At 47.9% G+C, this 24,584-nt stretch overlaps 1 pseudogene across 1 annotated transcript in view; it reads right to left on the bottom strand.

Annotated features, from left to right (window-relative positions):
• Nucleotides 1-23,850, bottom strand: part of LOC143165689 (store-operated calcium entry regulator STIMATE-like) — a 42,154-nt pseudogene extending 18,304 nt beyond the window's left edge. Inside the window, exons 1-4 of the transcript XR_012996303.1 lie at nt 23,742-23,850; nt 8,926-8,974; nt 7,832-7,927; nt 5,691-5,812 (exon numbers count right to left, since the gene is read on the bottom strand). The product of XR_012996303.1 is annotated as a store-operated calcium entry regulator STIMATE-like (transcript). The remainder of the gene's footprint in view (nt 1-5,690; nt 5,813-7,831; nt 7,928-8,925; nt 8,975-23,741) is intronic.
• Nucleotides 23,851-24,584: the final 734 nt, after the last annotated feature.

Raw genomic sequence — 24,584 nt, 5'->3', positions numbered from 1 at the left:
CACTTCTTGCATGTCCAGGGTAGACAGCGGAAGGATACAGAGAGACCCACAGGCCTATGCAGAGGCCAGATTTGTCCGTCCGCTCTATCACCTTAAGCGGCTCAAAATTACTACTGTTTTGCAAGCTATTCCTCCTCCTTTTCCATTCTGAGCTTTGTTTTCAGACTATGGGATGAGATGTTTCTGTACAGGAATCCATCCTGGAGCTCAGAATTAGACAAGACTTAATTTCCACCCCCTGACAGGAAATTCGGAGGGTGTCTCCACAGTTACTTTTTACTGCATCTTGGTCTCCCAAGGACAGGGGGCTGCTCAGTACTAAAATAACTCAGGACAAAGATGAAAATAGAACAGCAGCATGGCCTACGGGGCTGCAAGGATGACTTCAGCTATAAATAGACAGTGGCTCGTTTCCTCTTCACCAAGGAGCTCAGATGGCTGCTCCTTACCTCAGCAGGTTTGAAGTCATCCAAGGACCATTGATCCACCTCAGAGTGGCCATCGTCTATGTCTAACTCACCACTAATTCACCTCTGACTAATGCCAGTAACATACAAGTCACCACCTATCGGCATCTCATCAGGTAAGAGGGAGCCTTTGGTGTGGTCCCTGGACAAGCCCATAAGACAGATCGGCCACATCTCCTCCTTCCACCGTTAGGAAGCAAGGCTGGAAAAATTGAGCTGATCCCGGCTAACCACGCACCTCATTTAGGTGCTGGCTTCCTACAGCAAGATGGTCAGAGGCATCCTGAGATGCAACGTAATATCTTTAATGGACCAGCTGCTGTCCTGAGGTGCCCCGCTCCATGGATGGGAGAGGATTCTTCTTGCATCAAGTGTTTCCACTGCATAAATCCAGGTGAGTGCCTACAGGACTGTTCCTGCCACACAAGACTGCCAGCCAGCAAAAACCAATCTGCTACCTGGAGGCTAGAAAAAAAAAAATAGATGCTCTCCTCTTTGCTGTGTTCAGAGCTTCCCTTCCCTTGTAGAAGAGTGGGGAACAGGTCCAAAGTATCTTTGCAGCCTCCACATCACACCTGTTAGGAGATTACATGTATCATGCTCCCTTGGAACACTTCCAGTTTCTTGTCCCCACTCCTAGTTGGAAGGTAACCCAGGACATCTCAGCTCTACACAGTGACTCTACCACCAGCCTCTCCTTTTAGCTTAACGAACACCCTTTGCTCAAATCTTCTTATAGCCATCTCCCACCCTGATAGAAATAAATATCCCCCTTCACTCCGAAGGATGCACACACTGCATTTAGAGCTTTCTCCTCCAGCAGCATTGCTGGTGCTCCCCACCCCACCATCAGCAACACCTCCTTGGTGCAGACCTAGGAACACTGGTGCCTGCAGCAACCTCACACAAACACACATATCTCATATCCCACTTATGTGTGGGAGCCCAACTACTCGCAGAGCAAAAGCAGCACTGCTTGAGATATTTGAGTTGTTACCACACAACAGGATTAGTTTTAATCCAGGCTGTCTGAGGTACCAAGCTGTCAGCATAGCCCACACGTTACTGCCAGACAGCTTTATTTACAGTCTTTTGGGGACTGTGTGAGCACCGAGCAGGTAGGAAAAAAAGCTAACCACAGCCGTAGCAGAGGGTTCAGGGGGGTTGAGGAAAAGCGAATATTTGAAAGCACCGATATGAATATTTGAAAGGCACTGGGTGACATGGTGGGGACAGAAAAAGTCAGTAAAAACCTCTTAAGAGATACTCAAACAGTACCTCCAAAACCAAGGGATCTAATTATCAGTGCCAAGTACAGAGGAGGGTAAGACATAACAGGAAAGAATATGAATTGCACAGAAGTGCTCACTCTGAGGGCAAGAACAAGTTTTCAGAGATTGGGACCTGACCGGCAATTGCACCACTTATGGGCAGAACCAGTTGGCATCAGAGCAGCCAGATGGGTCCAGTGGACATCCCAAACCCTCTCTGGCATATTCTGCATCTGAAATACAAGAGTGTAGAGCTGGAATCAGTCCCCATTTTGCAGCGTCACACTGCTGCTCTGGGTCTTTGGTCCCTGGAGATACTGCTGTTGCATTGGGGTAAACCCTGCTGCTATCAGCCAGATCCAGGAAGGTTCAAAGACTCAAAGCAGGGGACCTGGCCACACACTTCACCATTTGAGGATGATCCTCAGTCCTCTCCTTACTTTTTCTCCCTGGTCCTGGAGGTGGAAAGGCCAAGCATGCTAAGGACGGGACAGCCCCTCAGGTTAGAGCTATTTTCAGCAATATTTCCTCAAGCATTAGCAGCCAGCTCCCTTGGCTGCTTCAGGACATGGGAATCTTTGTTACGGAATTTTTTTGTACAACATCACAACAGGGCCAAACGCAGCCTACACAGGTCCTCAGTTAAACTCAGCAGCTGGCACAGAGCATATTCTCCTACAACTAAATTTGACCAGAGTTCAACAGGCCACTAAACAGACTTTAAAGGCCTCCAAGCAACAAGCCTTTCCATTTCCAGATAGTGAATGAGCACAAAGTGTCAAGCTTAGACTAGTCAGCGACCACAACCACAGTCGTACACAAGTCAGCATCCAGATGGGCATCCAGAGAGGCATTTTCAAGCAAGAGCACCCTCTTTTTCTCCCCATCGTTTCTTAATGCTCCTCTTCAGCATTTTACTTGCACATTGCAGAAACCATCTCTTAATGCAAATTCATAGTGTTTGCTTACCTAAAAGAAATACTCCAGTATTTCTAAAGTAATACTTTAGAGTTATTAGACACAACTACAATGCCAGGACACTGCAGCCATCCAGAGGTTCCCTCTAGAGAGCTACTTATTGCCATGGGAATGGGTGAGGGAGAAGAAGGCTGGAGCAGTTTGGAGGCGGAGCACAAAGCTGAACCAGACTTCATCTGCACACTCTGACTCCAGCCAGCATCTCCCCTGCTCAGTCTGTACAGACCCAGCAGCACCTCCAAGACCTTGGGTAACCACCTCCCAAGTCCTTTGCAGCTTAAACTCTGCTCTGCTCTCCTCCCTGCAGAAGCCCCCCACAGCGAGAGCACCTATAGACATGACCTGCTGCTACCCTGCTAGGGCAACAATGCATAGAGCATTCGTGGAGTTTGTTAGCTTTGAGTATGTGTAAGGCAACCATCATTCTCCAAAGCCTACTTGAACCAAGATGAAGAACAAACCTCTCCGGTCTTTGGCCTTAGGAGCCAAGCTTCTGCAGAAGAGACAGCAGCCTTTTAAAATGCAGTTTCCTGTGCTTAGATGCAGTCCAAAGAGTAATCAAGAGCTGTTGGGCAAAGATGGAGGAACATAAGCATATAGGAGCCTTTCACGCTCCACTAGCTAAAAACCAGGTCATTCCTGGCTGCAGCAGTCTTTGGCTAAGAGCTCAGGCACAAGAGAGGCTGATCTCAGAATAGCTGTCTCCTGGTTTTTTTTTTGAAATATGAAAGTAATACATTTTTCTAAACAGTTCTGGACAGCTGGATGCTTAAAATAGCAGCGTAGATTTAGGTGCTTTCCCTTCCCTTTTCTTTGCTTCTCCATTAATGCAGCTATTGCAGTCACACAGGGAGAACCACTCAGGGCCGTGGAGACAGGCATACCAACAGCAGAGCAGAAGGGACTGCTGGAGCCCAAAACAAAGGATAACTGCAGCGGTTTGCATCAGTTGCAGGGATGCAACCAAGAACTGGAGGGTCAGAAAGGAAGCAGTTGCAGCAGATTTTTTTTTTTTTGCTCGAAGACCATGCAGGTAGATGGGTGCTGGCTATACTGGACAAAGACACAACTGTTCTTTCCTGATGGTTGGACCAATAGCACTCACCACTGTCTGCAACATGGATTTGGTGCTTTTCTGCCCTTCCTCCTCTGCAGGACTGCAAGAGCTGCTTTTGCTCCTCAGGAGAATTGAGCAAAGAAACATAAAGTCTGGTACAGCAATTAGACCAGAAAATGAATCATATTTCTGGAGCCTGTATCAAACTGTACAAAGTTTACTAGCATCTTCCAAACTATTTTGGAAGTTACTTAACACCCGAGATGAGGATAGCAGGTGTTTTGCTTCCCTGGCCCTACACAGGATTGCATTGGACATGCCACTTGACTGCTATCTAGCTTCTCCATCGTGGTCACTCTGGCCAGAGACCTGCACGAAGAGCAGCGCTCAGTGGATGAGATATTTAATCCCCAATTCAAAAGCTAAATTCAAGCAACAGCAGAAACTTTTTTATTAACGAAAGCAAGATTTCCTCAGAGGAGTGAACTGTTTCTGTAGTCTAAGCCAGCCTTCATGAGGGGCCAGCTACAGCTCAACGGATGTTCACTACTGCTCTGCAAGGTTAAAGCAAGCTGTCAATACACTTTAACGTTTCCTTGCTTCTGCTCAGCTGCAAACGTGGTGCATGAAGCTGTGCCCTGGGATGGCTGCAGTTGGGCTTCAAGTCCTTGTTGCTCAAAAGAGGAAAAATGCCAGTCCCTGAACCAAAAATATCTGGATTCCTGTGCTGCCTCATCTGAATGACTTCAGCGCTCTGTGCTTGGCTCCTCAGCTCTGAGGAAGAGCCATTAGGGGGAAAAAAGGTAGTCCCCACCAAATGCATGCCGTCAGGATGCTGAACCTGCTCTGGAGACCACTGCAACCTTTAAAACCGCTCTCAGGGTTGATGAGAGCCAGCCCTGCCACGTCCCATCATTTCAACCCATCTGTTGTCATCTCATTCCGACTCTGTAGCTGCTTCTGTTGTCTCACAAACCCAACCATCCCCTTCATCCTGTGCCATGACCCACTTACATATGCTGAACATGATCCTGAGTAAAAGCTCACAAGTCAGTGGGATCTCTGCACTAATCTCAGTTTGGTCCAAGTTCCACCAGCTCAGTTATTAGAACAGCTACTAAAAATACAAAAGGAATGAGACTACCTTCAGAATGATTAAGGTCTTAAAGATAGGAAAGTGACTGGTATGAATAGGATATATTTTCCAAAGTAAGACTGAATTCATCTTTATATTAGATACAACTTAAAATAGGCAAAAGGGTAATTTTTCCCTTTCCTGCAGCCACGGAGAAGCACTGGCTCTGCTCTTTCCGAAGAGAAGTGCTACCCTCTAGTGGGGCTGGCTGAGAAAAGCTTTTCTGAAACTATTTTTCTCCATCTCAAGGCAGGAATCAAAGCAGAGACAGGCCAGACTCGGGCATTTTTTTTTTTTTTTTAAGATCAAAAAATCCCCCACAAAACCCCACAAGTCATTTGAGAACTCAGTTTTGGGGCCAGGCTGTGTCCTGCTGATGCCTACTACAGCTCAAGGCAAATTCAAGAACAACCCCATGTTTTGAACTGAGAGGCTAGGAAGAACCCCACAAAAATCACCACCACCACACCCAAACACCTTAGTTTATCATACACATGTCCTGGGGTATAAATCCACCCAAGGAAATGTTTAACCTTTCATTGCCAACCTGCTACGCCCAAGAGTGCTTGGCGAGGCAGCAGGCAGAGTTACCTGCAACCTAGGGATGTCCCAGCATTTAACACGCTGATCACTACCACGCTCCGTGAGCTCCTTGGAGAGGGGATAACAGAAGCAGGCTGCTCACGTGTTTTAACCCCAAACTGTAGTTTCTGCCCTTTTCTTCTCCCCATTCACAGCTGACGGCAAATGAACCACCTTTGTGCAGAGCGGTTGACACCTACCATATTCTCCGAAGACCAGGTACGTGTACTTCTGCTGCTGCATGATCCAGGAAACAGCTTTCATACCAGGCCAGACGAGCAGCATCCCCAGCGTGGCATCAAGAATGACATTAATAAGGTAGCTAAAAGCAGAGGAAAATTCAAGTTGTGTTAAGTCATATTCAAAGTCTTTTATTTCATTATGGGAATCCATAAAAAACCCAAAGACTTCAAAAATCCCCACTTAATAGTCCAAGCTCACTTCCTTTCTCTTTTATTGGATTTACCTATAGCCTTACCAGCAATTTCTTAGTTTAAAAGCCTGTTCAACAGAGAAGGGAGCAGGCTCCACCAACCCTCTGGCATTGCTCATTTATTCATAAAGCATTAAATACTTCCTGGGCTAGCCTTGCTTAAGAGTTACCCCCCAAAAAAGAAGCTTTCCACTTGCAGCGTCTTTTGTTTTTATTAGGATGAAGTCCCAAGTTTCAGGGAAACAGAACCAAACATTTTTAGAATTTCATACAAGAAAAAGGAAGCTTCTTGGACACCACAGCTGCTCTGCAAACTGTGCAGCAGAAGAGGCAAAAAGTCCATTTTACTGAGCAGCTGCAAGAGGCTCCTATGAGCAGGGACGCAGACTGAGAGGCAGAAAGTCTTGGGAGAGGCAACAAGCCCTGGCTCAACAGGAGGCATCCTGGGGTCCCCAAAAGCCTCCGGTTCAGGGTCCCCACTGCACATCCAGGAGCTGAACCCATCCCCACCAGGACATTTGGGCCTGATGGGTTTGCTCTGCAGCTTTGGATATTTAAGCCTTGCTGGATAGAGCGCCAGAGGCGGGAGACCTGCAGGGACCTTCTGGGGATTGCAGGGTCCAAGCTCTAATCCCAGGGCTTGATATTTTAATGAACTCCAGAGAAAAGAAAAAAAATATCACTCAGACTAATGTTTTCTGGCCAGTTTTCCATTACTGGAATATTTTCTGCTAGATCGGGCCAAATTTCTACAGTGTGAAGAAAACACCAAGCACAGAGCTACAGGAATGAACACTTCCTTTTCCAGAACTTGATACTGCCTCTGAAAGTATCATAAAGACACTGAAAATAACAATCTGCTTTTGATATCCATTTTGAAAACACGACATTAAGTTTTTCTACATCCAAAGGCTCAGACTAGCTTATTACAGTTTCCAGCTGCTGAAGTCGGAGCACTCCGATACAAACATGAGGCTCTGGTGGTTTATACTGGGCAGGACACGTAGTGTATGAGCCTCAAAGCCTAGAGACAGGGCTTGAGAGTTTTAAGCTGCCTGATTCAGGACGACAAGTCAGGCAGCACAGGGAAACACAGAACATATTAAGGGAAAAAACAAACCAACCAAAAACCAAACAACTAAAGGGCACAGCATAAGCACAAAACGGTTTATTTTAAGACAGCGTCTGTTTAACAAACAGTGAATCATATTAGAGGTTATATTTAGCCCAAGCCAAAATTGTGTCTGTTTAAAGAAACGTATCAAGGTGCAGCACTTCAACATACAAAAAGGAGATGGGCCAGAAGGTTTTCAGCAGCATTTATGAAGCCTAGAGGAGTTTCTCAAAACAGGATAAAGTTAATTCTGAAACTAAATTTGCAGCTGTGAAGTGGCTGGTCTGAAGTAAAGGTGGTACTTCTACATTAAGTCTGAAGTCTGGCTTAGAAAGCCCCCAAACAGGACTACAGGAATACATGCGGTAGGTGCAACCAAATATCCAAAAAACCATCCTTACATTGGACAAAGACCTTCCCCCGCAGTTAGGAAAGCATTCTCAATACTGCTCCGAGACCAGCCAAATTGCAAAGCCCGGTGTGCAAACAAATGGCACAGTATGTAACAGTTGCAACTGCGTGGAGCAGCGCTGCGTCATTTATTGCGGCTTTTTGCCAGTATATTTCAAGGTGCTTTTAATCCTCAGAAAAGCACCGTAGCACTGCCTCATCTCCATCGGACCAGGAGACTACAAAGACCAGGAGACAACCCAGACCCTGAAAATAAGCTCAGCATGGTTTGTCCCCACCTGGTACTTTAAATGGATGTTTCCACCATATATGACGTTTTCCAACAGGCTTGCTTCCTCCTTTTACAGATGTAGGACATGAATGCAAGCACCTTGTGTACTTACAGAGAGCAAGGGTCCTCTTCATTTGGATCCGACAGAAAAATATTGACAAAGTGGATGAAGAGGGCACCTATTGCTTGCTTGGAGGTATCATAAAACCTGGAGGCAAAAAAGAAAAGGCATAAATATCTGTGCCCTGGAGAACCAGCAACCCAGCAGTCACCCACGTGAAGGCCCTGCATGGATCTGCTTTCCTCCAAGATGCATTCCTGATGCCCAAGAAGTTGTACATGGTGAAAACGGACAGTTTGGCTGACTCCAAATACTTAAGAAAAAAAAGATAGCACTTCAGCACGTAGCAGCTCAGTCTTGCACATCTGCACCTGACACTTGCTGCTGAGTTTTAGCCTGCAGCGAAGGGCAGTTCACCCTCCAGTGCCCCGCCCAGCCTCAGTTTCTCCAACCAGCAGTAGGCACAGGGAAGGTGTTCAGCTACTTACGATTTTTGCAGCTGTCCACAGGGAGTTGGATTGAATTCCCAAATTATTTTAGAGGAAGAACCAAACTGAGAAGACTAACAGGCTTTTCATCACTAACGTTGGCTGGTAGCTCTGTGCTGCCAAGCCAGCCTGACCGTACACTGAGCCCACCCATACGCCCACCTCTTGGCAGCCAGTAAATCCCACAACACAGAGATGCTTTGTAGAGGTGTCCGAAGCTGACAGCAATACCCAGCTACCTTACATCAACACACAGCCAAACACGTTGCCTGGTCTATGCCTGAGCTGGGTCAGGGGACACCAAAGCGATTAATCAAATTTAAGAACAAAACTTGACCCTGTCTGGGAGACAGCCCACGTGCAGGTATGCCAGCAGATTGGAGAGGACCATAACCTCTCGGTTCAGTCACCTACAGCAAAACCAAGCTTTTCTGGAGGAGCTAGGCAGGGAGTATTACTTCTAGGGAGCAGGGAATATTACTTCTAGGGAGCACCAGCTACTTTATGGAGGTTTCCCTTGGGAAGCGGCAGCAGAGCATTTCATTTAATGACTAAATACCATGCAGGATATTCAGACAGCCTAGAAGATTGTTAGTATAAGAGAATAATAATATTACAGATACATGGTCTTTTCAAGCTCCAAATTAAACATCTCACCATATCCTCCAGGGACGCCTCTCTTCCTTTGGTTCCTTACATCGTTTTACTGCAAAGAAAATTAGAGAGGTTACGTTAACAAGCAGAGCTGAACCAATACACGTGTGCGGGCTGTGCTGATCTTCAATGCAATGTCAGTCAAAAAAAATCTGGAGGACCCTCGGCATTTGCCAGTCTAAAGCTGAGCAAAGCCAAAGGACCCAGCTCCAAAGTGACCAGAGGCAATGTATGCACCTGCAGGTCAGAAGGATGAACAGCAGAGGTGTTTGGGAGGTAGGTGTGTGCTTCTGGCATCCTTCAGCAGCAGCATTTTCATGCCATGAGAAGTGACCTGAGGGAAGCTAGGGAGGGTTCACCACTACCTACCAGCTCTGCTAAGCCTTCCAGGCAAACTGAAATTATGGTAGTGACAGTGAAATGACATGGCCCAAGAGTCCACTAAGCTTTTGAGCCACAGCAGGACAATAAAGCCACCTCCTCCTTGCAGCTAACAGGACCAGAGGACCTTCGAGGAAGCAGGACCTTGCACATGTCTCCAGCATAAAGGTACCAGTGCCAAGCCCCGAAACTCCGCGAGCTGGCATGGCTCCAAGCTTGTGCCAACTAGTATTAAAACATTATTTCATTACGCAGTATTTTGCACGCCCACTGGCTACCACTGTGGTGCAGTAGACCGAGACACATAGCTTCAGTACCACTAACCATATGCCCTGAAAAAGATATTTGAAGCAACTCTACCTTCCTTGAAAACATTCAAGGTCAGGTTGGAGGGGGCTCTGAGTAACCTGATCTAGTTGAAGATGTCCCTGCTCATTGCAGGGGGGTTGGACTAGATGACCTTTACAGGTCCCTTCCAATCCAAACTATTCTATGATGAAGTCCCTCTGGCCATAGATGAGTTTTCTCCTTGCAGCCCTTCAGGTCTCTCCTCCTCTAAGGAGTCCTCTGGTGCTGTCTATTGCAGTTGCTGCTCCGAGCTTTCTCTAGTTACTACCTGGAGATAACAGCGAGTTGGATTTTTACCTAGTTTTGCTCAGAGTGGGGTCTGAGCATTGCAGAAGCATCTCAAAGGGTCCCAGTTAGTTTGTCGGAGATGTGATGCTCTCCTTGGGTTCAACCAGCTTTTACATGTGCAAATAGGAGCTGCTAATGGAAAAGTACCACGTACCACATCCCATGCAGAAGTCACTTTTGACTGTTTTGCTGTCACCCCAGCTAGGAGCCCATTTTAGAAAGTACGAGCTACCAGGCCAACTTTTCTCCCTTTAAACCTATAGGTACCAATGCTCTGGAACAAGCAGAGCTGTAAAAGGGTTTTCCACTACATTAGATTTATTAATTAGAAGAACAACCCCCCCCCCCAAGTAGAGGGCATTCAGTGGCACTGTCTTGGTTTGTAGTAAGGTTGCTAACAGCTACATCTAGAGCTAGAGACACCATTATTACAGCTGCTGCCCCAAGCACGTGGCCTCCAAACCTCAGGCAGACACAGAGGGTGCAGATCCACAACCTCACCTCGGCCACTGGAACCACTCTCCTCCTCACCAGTGCTAATGAGCTCAAGATGGACGGCAGGTTAGATCTGCCACAATCAGTTCCCCAAACACACTGCCAGCTTGAACGGGACTCAGAGTTAAAAATAATGAGCTGTGACTTTTTTTTTTTTGGAGGGAAATGGAAAAAAATAGTAATTCAGAAAAATAATAATTCAGTGCACCCTCTCTAACTCCTGACAGTCCGGCCAGGGATGCGAGCAGAGCAGCTGCCTGGTGGTGCCATCTAGCGAAACCAGGAGCCTGAAAGCAGCAGGACACATGAGCATGAATCAACGTGCAATGTACAACCCTGTCAGAGAAACCACCCCAAGAGTACATATTGTAAGCATTAATCACCAAATCCTTCTATACATCCCAGCTGTGCCCGATACCGGGCAGATCACTGCAATGAGTACTGAAGAGTAAGCAGATTGCAGAAGCCCAAACAGACCATGAGTTAATCTATTTTATCATCACTAAGTCTTCACCCTCGGGAGCCCTGTAGCCTACTCTGCTCTGTCACAAAGCAACCAAAAGCCAGAACAGGCACACACCATCCCACTTGTCGTAGCTATTCTTTTTTCATCCTCACCAGCCACGTGTAATCAGCCACTGCCTTCAAATTTACAGCCAAAGGGACTTTTTTTACTGCTGACAGTTCTTGGCACGTGAAGACGCTTCCCAGGGCAACCTGGGGACATGAAGACAGGAACCCAGAGTGCCACAGATGAAAGCAGGGACATCAGAGCCACATGCTTCTGCCTGCTCTCCAGGGAGGTAAGGAGACACACTTTTATAGACCCGAGTTTCCTTCCTGCCTATGGGACAAACAGGGCACAAGCAACACCTCTGGTCCATTTTAGATCACTAACACTTCTGATAAGGCCAGCACAATTTTAAACACAGCTTGGTATCCAGCTCTCTTTCCAGATTTACACTCCACCCACTGGTTAGTCTTTCAGTTAATGAAACTGCGGAGAAGCTAACAACTTCTGTCCAAGTAAAAACTGCCCTTTTAGAGCCAGGAACTGATCAAATCCAGGCACGCCACAGTAGCTGGTCCCATGGGCATCCCATAACATACCCACAGGGAATCTGAATGACACAGGTTATAACCTGAAACAAGGCTTTTTCCTCCCCTGCTCGGTGGGGAAGTACACAGCTTTGACAGCACAACTCATACAGGCTCCACATACCAGAAGGCAAACCCACCTCCAAAAGCAGAGTCAGCAGCAGGCTCATAAAAGGCTGGGAAGAAGCACCAAAACATTAGCTGGATACAGCTGATTTCCAAACAAAGGGCTCTTTGCTGTTCTGCATCTAGATGGTAATTAACTGTTCAGTCCAGCTGTACTTGAGCACTCAGGCTGCCAGCTGGAGCACTACCATCTGCCCCTAGGGACAGCCTGGGCTCATTCCCCTGGGAAATGCCTTCCTGGTCCAGCCTGGAAGGATGCAGGAACATCCCGGCCAGGAGCCTCGACATTTCAGAAGTACAACTTTGTACTTCTTTTACTGGCAAGGTGACAGGGCGATATATGAAAAGATGATCGCCCTAACCCCAGGACTTCGGTCAGGCACATGCAGGGTTCAGTGCCACTCTCAAATCCACAGAAAACCAGCACTCCAATGACCTGATCCGCTATTGCCATTAATAACAAAGCAGCAGTCATGTCAAGTTACACCAGGCATTGCTGCAGCAGTTTGTGTCCTATCCCTGTCCAGAAAAAACACCCGATTTCCCTTATCCAGCTGAATCCCACCATGCGATATCCCTGCAGCAATGACTTCCATCAGCACAAACAAGGTCTATCATCACCGACACCCTTCAAAGGGCCATTTGCATTTCACGCACCCACAAGCAAGAGACCCATGGGCCAACCAAGCCGTTTGAGTGGCCAGAACTTATTTAAACCGAACCCAATAAGCTTGCTCAGCTCATGGCGCAAAGAGCATGATGCTGCAGAGAAGCTGTTGGAGGGGTCTGCAGGCCACCAGGCCAGCCAGCTGACCACTGGCCCAACTGCAAGAGCACCAGGGATGATTTTCATTATTGTCTTAATGAGAAGTGACACGTTATGTATCCACAGCCACTCAGGCTAGAAATACAGTAATTCAGTGTGATAAGATGACAAGTAAGAGGTAAGAAGTTAATGGTGTGGTGCCTTGTTGAACACAGCTTGTCATGCCTCATTAGATTTAAGAGAGTTATCCGAGACTGTGTAATTATCAGAGACAGTAAAACTGTTGCATTAAAGATAAAAGCCAGTATTATAGAGAAATAATTAACTGCTTAATAGGGCATTTACTGTGCAGAGCTTCAGCAGGCTGTCTCCAAATTAAACCAGAAATCCAGCCAAGATTACCAGAGCTTAAACAGGCAGAGTTGTTCGGTAGCTGTAACCCAGAGGTTAGGGGTGATGCTAAATCCACATAAAAGAAGCACGAGGTCTTTGAAAATTCACGGAGCTGATGAAGTCCTCTTTGAAGCAGCACTGCTTCTTTTGTGCTTTGGGAGCACAGTAGGGCTCTGGAGCAACAGGCTGAGCAGCAACTGCAGTGTCCCTCTCCTCTTCTAAGCCCTGCAGAGAGCCAAGCCACGGCATGCACAGCCACAGGCTCAGCTGGCTGGGTTGGAGAAAGGCTGAAGTCTCCTTTGCTCTTCTCAAAACGTGTCTCCACTCACCGGGGTCAACTCAGTTTTCCACCAGCTGTAGGTGCGGGTTTGCTACCATGGTTCAGACAGATCAGTCCACTCAAGATTTTTTTTTTTTAAGAAGAGTTGTGCATGCTTATGCATGCATCAAGCAAGCAAGAAATATGTGATATTTAAGTTTTAGCACCTACAACCAAAAGTTGAGTTTAGTGCACACAGAGCTGCACAAGATGGGAGAGAACTCCCATCCAACTAGATTAAAAATGAGACTAGCGTATACTGGGTCTACACCAGGAGACATCAGGAATTTGTCTTCCCCACAGCATTGATCATTTTAACTCTGCCTCCCTTCTCAGCTTCTTCCATTTGTAAAGCAAGCTGGCTTTTACAAGGAAGCAATGTTACTGCACATCTCTATAGCTAAGCGATCTTCCCAAACCGCCAGATACCTGCAAGCCTAGTCAGGGCAGCAGTCTGGACCACACCACAGGCCAGGAAAGCACAGGTCCCCCAGCTTTCTGGCATGCATTTGCTCCTCATGGACCCACGTGCTAGCCACTGCTTTTTAAATCTTTGCAAGCACGCTATACATACACAGTAAGGACTCCCGATCTCACTTCATGCCTCTTCACATCATCACTAAACAGGAAACTAATCCTAGTGACATATGAAACAAGTAAAATTCACGTGAACCTTTAGATTCCCTCCCCAAATCTTTCCAAGGGGAAGAAAACACCAGTGGAAGTACAGGCAAGCTTTCAGACAAATCTTTGAAGTCTAAATGAAGCAATGAACCCCAAAGCTCAACGCAGGTTGGGAACAATTGCTCCGGGGTTGACTTCAAGCAGGGAAGCTTGAGAAATCAGCCTCAACTCACATTTCAGCTGGTGGTGTAAAGTCTGGATGTTTGCAGCACATTTAAGGTGAGTCCTAGCTGGTGTCGATGGCCTACTGCGTTGTCCCTTTTATCACAGAGCAGAGCTACTTGTGTTCTGAAGAGCAGCAAATTTGGGAGTTGTGCCAAGCCAACTACCTCCCTGACGGCACAAATCCACCCAGCAGTGCGTACTGCTGCTGCAGAGACACCGCAGGTTGGTAGGAGATGCTGGGTGAAACAAAGCTGAACACACCGTGTTCATGGCCGAGCGTCCTTGCAACAGAGCAGGTCGCTACAGCAAGCGCCATGAAAAAACAAGCTGCTAAGCAGAGGAAGATGGAGACTGCTTGTCCAGATTCTTCCTGCAGGACTGAACCCTGCACTGAACCTATTTCAATCTGATCCTGAATTATTCCACTTAAAATTCAATTAACAGTAGAGTGGGTGGATGTCAACAGTAAAGTAGTTCACACTGTAGGAACGATGCCTTTCTGAAGGAAATGCAAAGACAGTCCTCAAGAACAACAAAAGCAAGCATCATGAAGTCCCAACCCAAAGCATGCAGGCTGCTCCAAGGCGCACGGCCCTGCTGCAGCATGGAGGTGAAGTGCTGCGTGACCATTTAGACTTGCAACGTGGTCCAAAACACCTCAGGAAAAGGCTGGGCAGATGGGAAGATGCTCCTAGGAGAGTCAGGAGAAGGGGATCCAGGTCTATCCCATTAAACAGGCATAAAGCACCACTGAGATGACAGCATGCCTCCTTGAGTCGGTGTCCTCAGAAGTTACCACTCTCCCCCTACTTGGCTCCAGTTACTGCACACAAAAAGCCATGAAGTTAAACAAAAGGGAAGGAAGACGAGTGACAATTTGAGACATACCCTGCCCATGGCTGAGAAAGGGCAGCGCAGGAAACAAAATACTCCCAGGCCTTTCCTCTTCAGTCAAGGACAATAAGGATTATATACACTTGAAACTCCCCGAGGGCCACTAGGCTGGGTGGAAGCTGGACATCTGAATAAGAACCTGTGAAATGTAAATAAATAAACAAACAACTAAAATGTTTCAGAGGAGAGTCTTCCATTATAGATCTGTAAATAGTCAGAAAACTAGAAGATGAAAGCCCAATGACAGCTATCCTCACTTTTTTTTTCCCAGAATAGTAAGAGGTAGACATTTATTATGGTGTTTTCTTGATGCAGTAGGAAGGGGACAGCTTTGCCTGCCCTAGACACATACAGTTCCCTGAAGTTACCTGAGTCTGCATCAATGCTGTCCCACAGTCTACTTCTGTTTTTAAAGAAGTTCTCTAACTATTATAATCAATTAAGACAAGGACAGCAGCAACCACCCCATTCCCTCATACTGTTCCTCAGTCCATTCATGGCGGAGCACTCCTGCATGTAACGTCCTCCCTGCATCCCCCATTGACCCCACACCGCATTCAGACAGCTCTGCTGCAGGTGTGTGCATCAGCACAGGTGCCTTCCACCTCTCTTGGAAATAAAAACCCCTAATTTAGGCAGAATTAGTTGCAGTAGCAACTAGCTGCTGATTCACAAAACAGACTACAGAGTCAGGTTTCTACACATTTAAAGAGGCAACTTATTTCCCTAGGAGAAGCTTAGGTATGCTTGGCTGAGAGTCAGACCATCTCCTTGATAAATCTTACTGCAATCAACCAAAGGATTCAAAAGTTGAGGTTTCAAAAGGAGATGTCAACTCAACAGACAAAGCTTTTAGGACTTGATTTACTGGAGACACAAGCCTGACCCCACCGAGCTCAGCAACAGGCCCCAGAGGATGAATACTGAAAATGAACTTGATACTAGAAGCACTCAAAGAAAGCGCTGCAGCATTAATACTCTTAAATTCTGAATGGTCCACCAAAAATAAAGGCTGCAATGCCCAGAACTGGTTACGCTGTCACCTGCTTTTAAGAGAGAGGCTAGCTAAATTGCCTACTGTAAAGCCCATCTGTGGGGCAACATCACACTAGAAAGAGGGTCAGGACTTTTTCTGGTCTTTGCAGAAGAGGACTCAGAGCTACTGTACCAGGGAGGAAACAGAAGCTCTTTCCCTGCCCAACCTCCACGTTATTTATAGACAATATAGTCTCCAATAACACATTTCAACCTATTTTGAAGGACACACCCTTTCCCAGGCTTTTTCCAAGCCCCAGGCAGGAAAGAAGCCAACATGCAGGATACAGAGGCCAAAAACCTGGGGTCTGCACTATTCTCAGCCTGAGCATGCAGATACTCAGACAGCTCGACCCAAGACACAATGGGAGGAAGCAGCAGCCACTGTTTGAAGAGAGCAGCCAATGTGCTGCTTGTGAGATAAGTGCACGCCGGAGCTGGGAAGGCTCGAAAGATATACCCTCCATCAGGGAGCAGCAGAAGTCCTATCAGTGGTTTAAGGCGACAGATTGCTACTGACTTAACCTCTAGTCTGCACTAGATGTATTTAGTTATTCCTTCCCAAATACCCTTGTACCAATGCTTCAAGAACGTAAGCACCTGTGGCAAAACTGGCAGAGGGGATACTTTAAGGAAGGAATAGGAATGGAGGACATGTTCTAGGATATCTCTGGGTCTGCAAGACATGAGGCAGCAGGGAAGTATAGACTGAACTAGCTCCTACTGAAGATATCCAACTATTACTGGGCTACTCTACAGCACCTTTCAGATAAGAAGAGTTTATTCTGGGTTAGAGCGCTCTGACTTGCAAGAGCAGCATGCATGGACAGCAGTGTGCTGGTTTTAGCTGGGACAGTTAATTTTCTTCACAGTAGCTGGTATGGGCTACATCTTGGATTTGTGCTGGAAACAGGGTTGATAACACAGGGATGTTTTCGTTACTGCTGAGCAGTGCTTACACACAGTCAAGGCCTTTTCTGCCTCTCACCCCACCCCACCAGTGAGCAGGCGGGGGGTGCACAAGAAGCTGGGAGGGGACACGGCCGGGACAGCTGACCCCAACCGACCGAAGGGATGTTCCACACCATATGGCGTCATGCTCAGCATATAAAGCTGGGGGAAGAAGAAGGTGGGGAGGGACGTTTGGAGTGATGGCGTTTGTCTTCCCAAGTCACCGTTAGGCGTGATGGAGCCCTGCTGTCCTGGAGATGGCTGAACACCTGCCTGCCGATGGGAAGGAGTGAATGGATTCCTTGTTTTGCTTTGCCTGCATGCGCAGCTTTTGCTTTACCTGTTAAACTGTCTTTATCTCAACCCACGAGTTTTCTCACTTTTACCCTTCCAATTCTCTCCCCCATCCCACTGTGGGGGGAGCAAGCAAGCAGCTGCGTGGGGCTTAATTGCCAGCTGGGGTTAAACCACAACAAGCAGGCACCCAGGAAGCTACTGCTGGAGCAACGGCCCTGTGCAAAGTCCTGCACGGTGCTGCACGCTGGAGCTCCCAGGCTGATGCAGGTGGACCACAAGAAATAGTTCTGCTTTTTCCTAACCAAAAAAAAAGCAAAAAAACCTTGGACATCTTTGCTCCCCAATACCTCACCTAACAGCTGCTCCTCTTCCCTTTCTTGTGGAGTTCCTGACATTGTTTAGCCCATCTATTCCTAGTCCCCATACAAATCCAGAGTCATCTGCAGGTCCAGTGCAGGGGAAGCTCTGGAACCCACAGAGCAGCACCAGCTGCCCATCATCCACCCTGCAGACACATGCCAAGAGCCTCAGCTGGAGCATTCATCCATCTGGGGACCCTAACTGCCCAAATGAAGGCCACGCAGTACTTTGGCATGGTTCTCAGTTTTAAGCTCTGCCCTGTAGGTCTTGTTTCTATGTGGATTTTTACAGCTGTCATTATAGCCAAGTGCCAGGTGGTCACAACCCATAGCTTTGAGATAACAAGCCTTAGTCATGCTTTGCACATTGAGAACAAGGAACATTATTTGATGACACAGCAGATCTTATAGGAGATGTGGATTGGGGCTGGGCTCTAGCTCAAACGCAGAGTGTGTTATTTAACTCTGTCCCGGGGTAAGCAATAGTGAATGTCCCCACATAAAGCATCACTACATTTCAGGTCAGCCCCTTGAAAAATGGGTTTTAAACAGATGCTGTATCTTAAGACCATAAGGTTTGAGATGATTAAGAGAACCGACACCTGAAGAATGCAGTGATGCAACTGGGCTGGCAGTTATCGATCAAGTCTGTCTGCCATACAGTTTTCTCACAAATGCTGTTAAAAAAAAAAGACAACTGGAAGTTTAACAGACTCCTCCCAAAAACTTTACTTGCTCCATCTCTAATTACAGAAGACTAGCTTCCCTGTAAAGTTTCTTGTACAGAGTTAAAAGACACCTATAATATCAACTGTTCACCACCTGTTGCAGAACCAATTCAGCAAGGTTAAGGTGCTTTGCAGCCCTTGGGTTACAGATAACTTCTCACGCAGTTCGGGTTGGCCAGCTCATTTCTCAGCTCACCCAACCCATTTGTTCCTTCAGAAACCTCACAATCTTCACTTAGCACACAGCTTTCACTGCTCGGTTTAGCTGTTCAAAAGGTGACTTCCAAGAAGAGGTCACCGTAATCAACAGCTGAAATTCAAAAGCTTTGTAGAAAGCTGTGTTCAGCTTAATGAAGCACATCAAATGCTGCGCAGACCTTCCAGCTTACAAAGCGTAATGTGCGTTTTCAAGCTCAGCCAGTTTTCAGATGTACTGGAGCAGAAGAAAAACGTCTTGAGAGTCCTGCCACATGTAGCTTTTTGCTTAACCCCCAAACCTACATGTAAATTGCTGCTGCAGTCTGTAAAGCCCTGTGCTTTGCACCTCCGGGGACACAGTTAACCTTTGTGGGTTTGTTTTCCCCTAGAGAGAAAAACATCTGCAGTGGTGAAATTCCCACTTAAGTATACATGTGCGTGAAGAATCGAAATCACAGTTAAGCATTTGTGTTAGAGGAAGCAAAGTCAGTGGAGCCTGTCTTGGGCACAGTAAGCCTGTAGTGCTCTCGTGTCCTGGGCAAATTTATTTCAAAACAGAATGGAAGTCTGGACAGATCAAGTGCTCTACCACTTATTTCTTCTCCTTCCTAACATGCACTCACACTTTCACCCTCCGTTATGAGAGATTTTCAGTGTAAAAGTCAAAACACGACACAGAAAGCACTCAGGATAATTATGAAGCATGGAAATAGTGCATCGATTCCAACTATGTATAGCAACAAGCCTGAACCTAGCACTGGGGCAGGATCATAGAATAGTTTGGGTTGGAAGGGACCTCTAAAGGTCATCTAGTCCAACCCCCCTGCCGTGGGCAGGGACATCTTCAACTAGAGCAGGTTGCTCAGAGCCCCGTCCAACCTGACCTGGAATGTTTCCAGGGATGGGGCATCCACCACCTCTCTGGGCAACCTGGGCCAGTGTTTCACCACCCTCAGCATAAAAAAATTTCTTCCCACCCTCAGCATAAAAAAATTTCTTCCTTTTATCTAGTCTGAAGCTACCTTCGTTTAGTTTAAAACCATTCCCCCTTGTCCTGTCGCTACAGGGCCTACTAAAAAGCCACAAAAGGTTGCTTAAGTTTGATTTATCTGATGGAGATGAGTACCACGGCTTCCACCAATCCCTCTCAAAGTTCAGGCACTTCCATACACTGGGATGCTGTTTCCCATTTTCACTAACCAATTGCCCACCATCCTGGAGAAAAAAAATGCACTGGAAGGTCAGCTGGTAAGTCCACAGGGACCAGGAAAACACCAGCAACGGCATGATACTTCCATTCCTTACCAGGGATTTTTCACCACAGTCAAGAGCCACCGCTTCTTTTACAGTCAGTCTGGCAAACTCCCGTTCTGCAGCCCTGCCTCAGGACAAGCTACTTGGACCAGAGTATAAAACATCACCCTGCTTGCTAACAGCACACCTCCATCACCAAGCCCTACCTGGGGAGTCAGCACCAGGGTCCCTACCACAAACAGCTCTGCCTTCTTAGGCTAAGCTCAAGGCAAGATGTGCTGAAAGAATGCATCCAGCAGTGATGCGCAAGAGGAGACAAAGGGACACTGTTGTCACATTAGGCAGGATCAAGACATTTTCAGAAGTCAAGCTGAAAACCAGGTTTCACTGTGTGAAGAGGGCTATGGAGCTCGGTCCGGTACAGCTCTCCCTGCCTGGCAGCGCGGGCTCTCTCCAAGGGCTAAGTCTATTTTGACACCTGCAGCACAAGCGCTACTAAACCTCCTTCAGGAGCTCAGAGGGCTGCCAAGACAGTTTCAGGAAGAGAGGAGTGTTCTTAAATGTCCTCCACACTGTTTGTGGTGGGGTAGAAAACAAGTATACCAGCTCCAAGGAAAGCTTTTTCCATTCACAATGGAGAAAAAGATCCTTTAACTCCCAAAATCTGTTTCTCTTGCACTCCAGTTAATCCACAAGGGCAGCTATGGCTAAAATTTCTACACAAGGTCTCCCCCCATTTCAAAGGGTTTTGCTGTCCAGGTTGCAAATCTGGACAAGTTTTGCTAGTCTATAATCCCTTCTTAAAACAAAAAAAGTTGTAAACTTAAATAGCAGCAACTGCAGGGACTCAACCCCCCCAAATCACACCCAGCATCTGGAGCTGACATAACTGCAACGTGCTTTCTCCACTTAGCTGAGTGATGATCAAGACAGAGCATTAAAAACTATACTTCAGATGGGATTGCACAATTATCCACACTCCTCCACGTCATGACCTCCCTAAGGGCAAGTTCTTGCCCAGGAAACTGGATTGCCACACGCACACAGCTGCTAGGCCTTACTGCCTCTTCTTTCAAGTATATCTTAGTTCTTGTAGCAAGTGTCCTCGCAGCCAAAGTGCCTCCAAAGCCGCTTGCAGGCAGGTGAGAAGGATAACAAGCCATCTTCATCTGATTACCAAATGGGGTAGAGTTGCACCCAGAGCAAGCCGTGGACCACACTGGAATTAGGTTTGACTACAATTTTGAAGACCTTCTTGCTGGAAAAGCAAGAGAGCATTTGTAGGCTCAAAGGAACTCTGCCATCACTATTGCTCATGGTAGTTGGCCAGACTAATATAAACCACACTAAACAGCTTTCCCCGATTCCCTACCAAGGCTGGGTATCATTTACTTCTGGGTCCTGCTTTCACCACATGAAGGGCCCATTTCACGTACCCCGCAGCAATGGGGAGCAACCACCCCACTCATCCCGTTACAGGGAAACACGTATTCCCTCTGCTGCCCAAGAGCTTTTGCTCTAAGTTGACCTCTTTTACAAAAGCCTTTGCAACAAACTAAACTGGCCTCAAGAAACCCAGCAAGCTGTTGTAGTAAAATCTGAAACCATAGGCAACAGCTCCATTTTGCCACTATATTCTCTTCCAGGATCACATACGAGCTGTGCTTCCTACAACCCAGGCACGCACTGGACACAGAGCATCAATTCAGACAATCATGGGAGACCGACGTCCTGCTCCGTTGGGTTCTCCTACCGGGTTGGCAGGAGACAATCTTTCCACAGCCCCAAGAGGCGAGGGGGACACAAACTCTTCCGATAACAACATATAAACTTACCCTTCCTGCGATGGGCCATGCTTGGGACCCACATTCTGGATGTACACTCTGTGAGCACCGCCCATGCACACACACCTGTAAAGCTTTGCAGAACACCACGTTATTTTTAGTCCGAGTTCCTCTAGATGTTTTCAAGTACTCTGAACAATATCTGCACAATTTGGAAATCTTATGTATTCAAATCCAGGTTCTCCTATAGCTAAGCTGAACTGGTACTTTAAAGGAGAAGGAACGCAAAAGGTATTGGCTTGGGTTCAGATAGCAATTGAATTTCCACTCATTGACCTGTAAGACCGAGCAAGCTGGCCTGCAACGTCACGTTAAAGTGGAAATCACAGACATACAAACGACAGAAACACACACCCAGGAATGTCACAGTACTGAAGGAAGAAGTATCAAAGAAGGGCTGACCCTGACTCCAGTGACAGCAGTGTCCCAAGATCTAGATGAGGTAGTCATCCAGGTGGGACCGCCCAACTTGATGCTGGGCTGGATAGAGAGAAGATGCAAATCAAGGTTCCTGGAAACCTTTTTGACTCTGCACACACATCACCACCAGCTCAAGAGGTTCCCATACCTCCCAGCTGCTGTTACCTTTTCCTCCCCAGGAGGCTGCCAACTGAACTGGCCACATCAATAGCCCAAAAGCTGCTTCAAAGCAAGTAATTGCCTAACGTAAAGTTGTCGGTAAGCCCACTCTAACCGTCGTGGGTTAGAAGTCTGCATACAAACAGCCCCAACAGCAGATCTGAGAAAGCCTCCAGCTGGGAGATGTGAATGGGGCACAGACAAGAACCAGCTGGGGTGAATTAGGGACCACCAGCCCAGCCCGCAGCCAGAGGAGGTGCTGCGGTTGAGATCTCAGGGCTGTAAACACATCTGCTTTCGGGGTCCCAGCCAGCAGTTTCCTCCGCAGCTTTAGTCATTCAGCAGATTCACAACGAAACCACACAGCATCAGCTTTCAGTTTCATTAACCAAGAGGTTGTTAATGTTCCAGGAAATGCTAGCCCTTGCATCAGGGGGAGGACAACAGTTAGCCCAGGGTTGATGATTTGCTAGCAGGGGTTACGTAGCCTTCATCCACAGGAGTATTTCAATATGATTAATTGATGTCCTTGATTTTATGGGACCCCCCATGCAGTTTACGGGACAATTAACCCATATGCGCACATCACTAAGGGGAACAGACGCACAAAATTAATCTGTTCTTACTGTCAATATTTGGTGAAACACAAGCAGTGAAGTGTTGAAACTGGGCTACTCCAGCTGGAAAAAGCTATCAGTTATCGCAGAAAGAACTTGTTGCAGTTTTCCCTGGCAGCTTGGCATTAACCGCAGTGCTGGAGCCTTTGGAAGCGGTTTCCAGAAGGCAGAGAGGGGCAAGCGAGCCTCAAAAATCTGCAGCTACTTAGCCAGAAAACTTGAAGTTTCAGTTCACCGTCACCACAGGCTTTCAAACAAGGAAAACAGATCGAGTTCTGGCACGTTATTCAACTTGTGTTAAACCACTTAACCCAAAAGAGAAGCAACGCACACGTTGCTCCGAGTAAAATGCAGCTGCAGCACAAAGCAACAGTAAGTTTTCTCAGGTCTTTCAGTAGTAGCGTTCCCCACCTTTTCTCACTGCTCAGCTGCTTTCCCTCCCTCCCACCCCTCCCCAGTAATCAGCGAAACACATTCTCTCAGCAACCTCTTTTCTCCAGCCTCTCGAGCCCCAAAACTTTACAGTTTAAGCAAAGTTAAACAAAACAGCATCACAAATCAATTCAGGGCACTATTACTCTAATCAAGCAGCACGGTATCTGACACCCGCCCGATTTTCGTTAGCTGCTGCTTCTTCCTTGCAAACCGTCGGGTTACACCCTTAGTTTTCACCCTTCATTAAAATTTTCTTTACAGATTACGCCTGGAAGTTCGTGGCGCTTCGTTACCGGCAGATTAAGGCTCAGAACAAGAGTTTCAAGAACGAGCATCCGCTGCCTTAACCCCCGGCCCAGCCCAGCCGCAGCCACAGCCCACCGCACCCCCCACCCCTTTAAATCCCACAGGTCGGTAACGCAAACCTCGGCGCTCACGAATAAACGGGTAACCCAAACCCCCGAGCAGCGCCGGCCAGAGCCCGGCGGAGGTAGAGACGGTCCCCGCCGGCCGCCCCCGCGGGGCAGGGGGACGCCAGCCCGGCCGAGCCTGCCCCGGTACTCACGCATGAGGATGCTGAAGGCGCAGACGGCCAGCAGCGCCTGCAACAGCACGCTGAAGGGGCCCACCAGCGCGCCGCTGCCGCAGCCGTACGCCGGGCGGGAGGCGGCCATGGCGGGTGCGGAGCGGTGTGGAGCGGAACAGCCCCGCCGCGCACAAAAACGGCCCCGAGCCGCCCCCGCCCCCCGCCCGGCCCCCGCCGGCGGCGGCGGCGGCGGCCACACCCGGGAGCGGGGGCGGGCGGGGAGGGGGTGGGTCCGGCTGGGGCTGGGGCTGGAGATGGGGATGGGGATGGAGGTGGAGATGGGGATGGAGTTGGATGGAGATGGGGATGGGGATGGAGATGGGGATGGAGGTGGATGGAAATGGGGATGGATGGGGATGGAGATGGGGATGGAGTTGGATGGGGATGGGGGTGGAGATGGGGATGGGGATGGAGATGGGGATGGAGGTGGAGATGGGGATGGAGTTGGATGGAGATGGGGATGGGGATGGAGATGGGGATGGAGGTGGATGGAAATGGGGATGGATGGGGATGGAGATGGGGATGGAGTTGGATGGGGATGGGGGTGGAGATGGGGATGGGGGTGGAGATGGAGGTGGAGATGGAGATGGGGATGGATGGGGATGGAGATGGGGATGGGGATGGAGGTGGGGATGGAGGTGGATGTAAATGGGGATGGATGGGGATGGAGATGGGGATGGAGTTGGATGGGGATGGGGGTGGAGATGGGGATGGGGGTGGAGATGGGGATGGAGGTGGAGATGGGGATGGAGTTGGATGGGGATGGGGGTGGAGATGGGGATGGAGATGGGGATGGAGGTGGAGATGGAGATGGGGATGGAT

The sequence above is a fragment of the Aptenodytes patagonicus genome, chromosome 1, assembly GCF_965638725.1.
Source record: "Aptenodytes patagonicus chromosome 1, bAptPat1.pri.cur, whole genome shotgun sequence".
NCBI classification, from domain to species: Eukaryota; Metazoa; Chordata; class Aves; order Sphenisciformes; family Spheniscidae; genus Aptenodytes; species Aptenodytes patagonicus.
Note: the sequence above shows the minus strand (reverse complement) of the source record. Positions and strands in the feature narration are given on the sequence as shown.